Below are 6,000 nucleotides of genomic sequence, written 5' to 3'. Positions count from 1 at the left end.
ACGATTAAAGCCGTAGCACCATGCTGCTCGTTGCTTCTCCAAAATCAGATATGCGACCTTTACTAATTTAGGTCGGACCCTTAAAATTACGTTAAACGCAATACTAACATTTAAAAAAAAAAATAAAAAATCGCTGATCAATTTCGTGTGTGAGTAATGAAAAGCCACAACCGAAGATGACACTTTCTTTTTTTTAACACTTTAATAATTGCACAAGGAGAACAACACCCAGAAGAGAGAGGAGAGAATGACAATGACAATGAGAATGACAGAAATTCTGAAATACAATTAAGAGGTGGTGTAAAGCCAGCCAAAAAACACAACAAACTTCAGGGAAAAAAAAAAAAAAAAAAAAAAAAGAGTAGCATCGCAGGCTATCCGCTTGTTGTGCAGTAGGGAAGACGCTGTCCTGGATGGGAACGTTATTGAAGGGCAGCGCAGAACCTCAAAAACAAAAAATGAAAAATACATTAAAAATAAAACAATAGGACTCTGTTCCTCCTGAGAACCTGCAAATGGAAACAAAGACTATTAACATATAATTTTAATTAACACCTCACGTCATCGTGCAATGCATCATCATTTTTTCTTGGTCAGAATGTAGCCTACTGCTTGGTATACAAGACTGTAATCTGACAGTTGAAAAACTATGCAGCTTTAGCTTTTTCAGTATCAGACACATGTCAAAACATGCCTGACGTGTTATTGTCCCATTATTGCTTTTACTGTTATTCATATCTGGATTTCTGCTGTTTTTATGTTGTTTCATCTTATGTACAGCACTTTGATTTGAAGCGCTTTATAAATAAATTTCATTAAATTATTTTATTAACTTAATTTGGATCAATTAAGTACATCTCAATCTTAACACTTCCATCTTGAACAGAGGCATCACTAGGTGGTGAATGACCTAACATGTCAGGATGTTTGGACAGCTTACATGTCAGATAATAGAAGGTACTTTAATAGTTACCACATACACTAGAATTTCATTGGATTAATGCAGCTTTTATGTAAGATTAACATTAGTGGACACTACTGGGCAGCAGCCAAAACTAGTCTAAGTCTGCATACTTTCTAGTGGTCTGTAGTTGTAGCTGGTCTCTCCCTCCGGCGTCCTCCAACTCTGTCTTGGCTCAGCCTGAGCCAATTTTGTATGGCAGCCTCCACCTCGGCCTCAGTGGTCTTGATCTGAAGCCCGTTGTTGAGAACTGACACTGCAAGACAAAACACAAAAAAACATCAGCAACAATGGGTGGGGAGGCGGTGAAAGAGTATGCATTTGTAGCCAATGTAGCGCCTCATGTAGGACTTACACAAAATGATTTCACGTACTGGTCGTGATTGTATCCCAGTCTTGTGCCCTCTTCCACACCAATTTAGCTGGGTGGCCAATTCCGGTGCAAACACCTTACTGCAAACCCGCCACACAGTTTTTTTGACAGTGTTTCCCCCTGTCATGGACAGCTTTGCGATCTGTCATGAAACAGAACAGAAAAGCAATGTTTATTACACAAAAATCCAAGTCCCACTTTTTTCACATATTCCAGTTACTTCTCACGATGAGGATAATCCAGTGTAAATATATTGAAGGGTTTTAAAGGACATACCAGATGTTTCTGAAAATTGTTGTCCTGACAAAGTCTGTCATCGAAGCTGGCTAGTTCCTCCAATGTTGAAATGGGGAGGCTTCTGTCATAGTCGTTGCCCTGAGGTGTTGGATTAGGAGCTCTGTTTCCAACAATTGACTGTAGTGCAGCTGTTAAGTGGTCCACTTTAAGGTGAAGTTCACCCAGCTGTTCGAGAATGAGCCTTTCAACTGCTGTTTAAAACACAGTGAACATTCCATTAGGGACCATTGTTAACAAAGCAGTTTACTGACATAAATAGAAACAAGTGAGTAAATGAACCTGTGCAATTCCTTGGGATGAGTTGATGTGTGCTTGTTAGGCGAGATCTTGAATCAAAGGTAAGCAAAAGACAGATACACCAAGATTGATTAAATACATTAACTTTCTTTTAGCAGACATTATATGTATCCCACAGACTCAAATCTCATTGGATAGCTTACGTTCAGGAGAAAATAGTCTCACGGCCGCTGTACGTTGTGCTTCCAGTTCATCTGGCCCCCAGCTGATTGGTGTTCCTTGTAAATAGAAGAAAAATTATTGATTAATGTTGTTGATCAAACTGTTAAGGCCCGTCCATGCTTCACATGTCCGCGTGGGTGCGCGTTGCGCGTTGGTCCGCGTGACGTAAAAATCGTCATGAATTCCTGTCCGCTAGGGTCCGCGCAGACCGATCCACGGACGTCCGCGCAGCAGCCAGAATTTGAGACCGCGTTGCGCATTGCGCGCAGGTCGCGGAAGTGTGCGCCTGCGCCAGAGCGCCATAGCAAACAAAACATGACGGTAAAAGTGAAAGTAGACAGAGCTCCAGCCTGATGGCTCCACTTAAAGACACCGAAAGAGTGAAAAACTCGTGGAAAGAGAGAGAGACTGTCTGAAGGGAGGAGAAGGTCTGCAGACAGAAGTGAAAAAGTAACTAATCGGGGGGGGGGGTGGGGGGGGGGGGGGGGGGGGGGGGTTTGGTGGTGGTGGTGGTGATGGTGGTCCAGGAAGAAGACCTTTTGGAGCATTTGCAGTCTAAATGCAATATCTGGTGCACTTTGACACCATATAACTGAAAAACTAACATTCTCGCATTGCCTCCAATTGTGAAAAGGATACTTCATCAAAATATTAAACTACCCTTCAAACATGAAATCAAAATGCTGTGGAAAAAGTCTATTGTTGAGACAGAAATCCCAATTTCATGACTCCAACATTTTTGAAAAATCTTTAATGAACAATGAAAGCTTGTCATAATCCACAAGAAAACTAAAGAGTGCTAGTTGTTGAGGCAGTCCGGTTCCCAATAAAACCTTTCAATTCTATCAAAATAAAATAAGTAAATAAAACACAAAATGAAATAAATTAAATACAATAAAAAATAAATACAATACAAAATAAAAATAAAATAAATACAAAAACAAATCTTTTTATGTCATAAAACAGACTTTAGTCTTATTTCCTCATTCTTTTTGGTTGGAAAGCAAAGTAATGCAAGATATCAAAGCCACTCCTTTTCAAGATGGAGGCATTTGGTAGTCCGCCAGAGGACTGGGCGGAGGCTTTGAGCCCGGCAGAGGACTGGGCGGAGGCTTTGAGCCCGGCAGAGGACTGGACGGAGGCTTTGGGCCCAGCAGAGGTCTGGGAGGAGACTTTGAGAGGTCTTGTCATATTCCTGGCCTGGTGCACGAGTTTGCTTGCCCTCACAGATGAGGTCGTTGCATGGGTTCTCCCGGGGTTCTGGAGAACCAGGCAGTTTGCAGCATTATGTACAGTCCACTGAAAAGACACGGCGAGGGGGGGAGGAGGCCAAACACACCCAGACAATTCTCACACACACACACACACACACACACACACACACACACACACACACACACACACACACACACACACACACACACACACACACACACACACACACACACACACACACACACACACACACACACACACACACACACACACACACACACACACACACACACACACACACATGCTGAGGAGCAGCATCTCGGTCACCGTTCAAGCACAAACCAGCACGAAGAGACGGAGACAGAACCAGAGTCCGAAATGTTCAGTCTGATCTGACGAGACGAAAACACCTTCAGTCAGGAGCCACGAATCAGGAAACGTCTTTTGATTGACAGACTGTCCATTTCTGAGAACCAAGAGAGGAAGATCCCGTTTACACGACGACGATTCAGGTGAAAACGCAAAGTTTTAGCTTATTTGTTTCAGGAAAGTTTGATGTTGACACGGAAACGCTGAAAACGACGTGGCTAACCGTTATCATCTCCGCCCAAACGTAGAGTAACAGCAGTGAGTTTGAGGGGTTTTTATACACTGTTTGAAATAAAAAATCAGCAAATCAAGCTGCTCGGATCTGTTCTGATTTTGAGGAAACAATCAAATTAAAACGCGTCATGGAGGTTTGGTATGAACACCGTCAGCTCACCTGGCTCCACCCTGTGTCGCTCTGTCGCTGCTGTCGCTCTGGCCTCCCTTCGTCTCTGCACGTGTTCTGATTCAACAAAAGAGAGAAAACAAGGAAGAAATAAATTTTACATACAATTTGAGAGAAAAAAAAAGGTTTTTCTTCCATGATGATTTTCCTGAGCTCAGGAGGAGACCTTACCAGAGTCGCCAGCTACAGACTATCCACGACATCCCTGAGCCCAGAACTCCAGACCCTGTGGGCGCAGCTGGATGTCTTCATCCAAAGGGTCTGGTTTGGGGCCGGCAGCCTGGGAAACTCTTGATTATGCAAGAGATCAATCAAGGAAAAGCCTCATTATCACCATTCAGATGCAGCAGCACATCACAAAAAAAGACAGAAATTAATTGATTTCAATAATACGATGAAAACTGACAAAAAGGAAAAGGCGAAAGCTGAAGTGTACCAGCTTCAGTGTTACATGTAAGGGTCCTGAAATCTGGAATAAGCTTGATAAATCCATCCAAGAATCCACAAGTCTACATGTATTTAAAAAGAAACCAAAAGCAGAATTACTTCAGAAATATGTGTGATCCAAACCCCAGGTGGCTGATGAACTTCATTAGGTTTGTAAGGTTTTTTTTGCTTTGTTTTTTTTTTTTTGTTTTTTTTTGCTTTTTCTTTCCTTTTCTTTTTTTTCTTTTTTTTTTCTAATGGATGTGGGATTCAATTTGTGCGATTCTTAAATGTGAAGGGGTAGATTTAATAAGTTCTTCGAACTTCTCCCTGCTCCTTTTTGAGCACAGTTCAAATATTACTGAACTACTACTACTATAAATGGACAATTGATGCTATTATTGTTGCTCAAATAAAGAGATTGATTGATTGATTAATGCATTCCCAATTGTCCATCCTGTGTTAGTCCATGCTGATCGGAGCCTTAACCTGTCATTTTCCTCTCTTCATCGAGGCTCTTGCTCGCTTCTCTCCCACTCCCCTCGGGTCTCGTCTGCATCCAGTAAATGTGTACCGCACGTTTAATGTCCTCATGTTAGTTGCAAAGCTGCAAGCCGCTCAGCTTTTACTTGATCCAAATTAATTCATATGGATCACGAACCAATTGTGATCCATTTTAATGGATGAACGCGGAGACGCTGACGGGGGCCTTCCTCTTCTCGCTGGAGTCTCAGACCGCCATCGGCTACGGCTTCCGCTGCATCTCCGAGGAGTGCCCGCTGGCCATCTTCACCCTGGTGGCCCAGCTCGTCATCACCGGCCTGGCTGAGATCTTCGTCACCGGTGCCTTCCTGGCCAAGCTGGCGCGGCCCAAGAAGCGGGCGGAGACCATCAAGTTCAGCCAGTTGGCGGCGGTGTGCCGGCGCCAGGGCCAGCTGTGCCTGATGATGAGGGTGGCCAACATGTGCGGCTACGAGTTCAAGCCGGTGCTGTTCAGCACGCCCAGCGGCCGCTACGTGGCCAACTTCAAGTTCTTCCACAAAGTGCAGGCGAGCAACGACCCGGCGTTCGTCAGCACCAACACGGAGAAGCTGAAACTGGAGGAGGACTACAAGAAGAAGCAAACTGTTTATCAGGAAGGCAATAAAATGTTTTTTAGGTAACAAAGAGAATACAAAACATGTAAAATACAGGAGAAATTCGTAGCAGCTTGACCAGTGAAATGTGATTTGTTGTTTCATGGAATTATAAGATAAAGTGATATAAAACTACAAAACAGCGCCAGTGGAGTTCACAGAATAGGATCCTGTTGGACGCTTCTCTGCAGAAGAAGACATAGATGTGAATGGGAATGTATTTAATGTGTTCAGCAACTTTAATCATTGCAAAAACCACAAAAATGTACACACCTTTACCACAAAAATGTGTGAGAAATAGAAAAGTTTAAGTTAATCCACCAGAGTTCACGTCTTAAAGTTAAATCTCTGCATTTGTGTT

General features: G+C 43.0%; 1 long non-coding RNA gene across 2 annotated transcripts; it reads right to left on the bottom strand.

Moving 5' to 3' along the window:
* Positions 1-475: 475 nt before the first annotated feature.
* LOC115389284 (uncharacterized) lies at positions 476-2,176 on the bottom strand. 2 transcript variants are annotated; one of them, XR_003931567.1, is made up of 6 exons: positions 2,072-2,176; positions 1,911-1,957; positions 1,611-1,822; positions 1,317-1,476; positions 1,075-1,217; positions 476-509 (listed from the first exon to the last, which is right to left on the bottom strand). It is a non-coding gene; the product is annotated as an uncharacterized LOC115389284 (long non-coding RNA). The 2 variants fall into 2 exon arrangements; XR_003931568.1 differs by having other exon boundaries at positions 1,336-1,476.
* Positions 2,177-6,000: the final 3,824 nt, after the last annotated feature.

This window comes from Salarias fasciatus, chromosome 5, assembly GCF_902148845.1.
Source record: "Salarias fasciatus chromosome 5, fSalaFa1.1, whole genome shotgun sequence".
Lineage (NCBI taxonomy): Eukaryota > Metazoa > Chordata > Actinopteri > Blenniiformes > Blenniidae > Salarias > Salarias fasciatus.
This window is presented reverse-complemented; position numbering and strand designations above follow the sequence as displayed.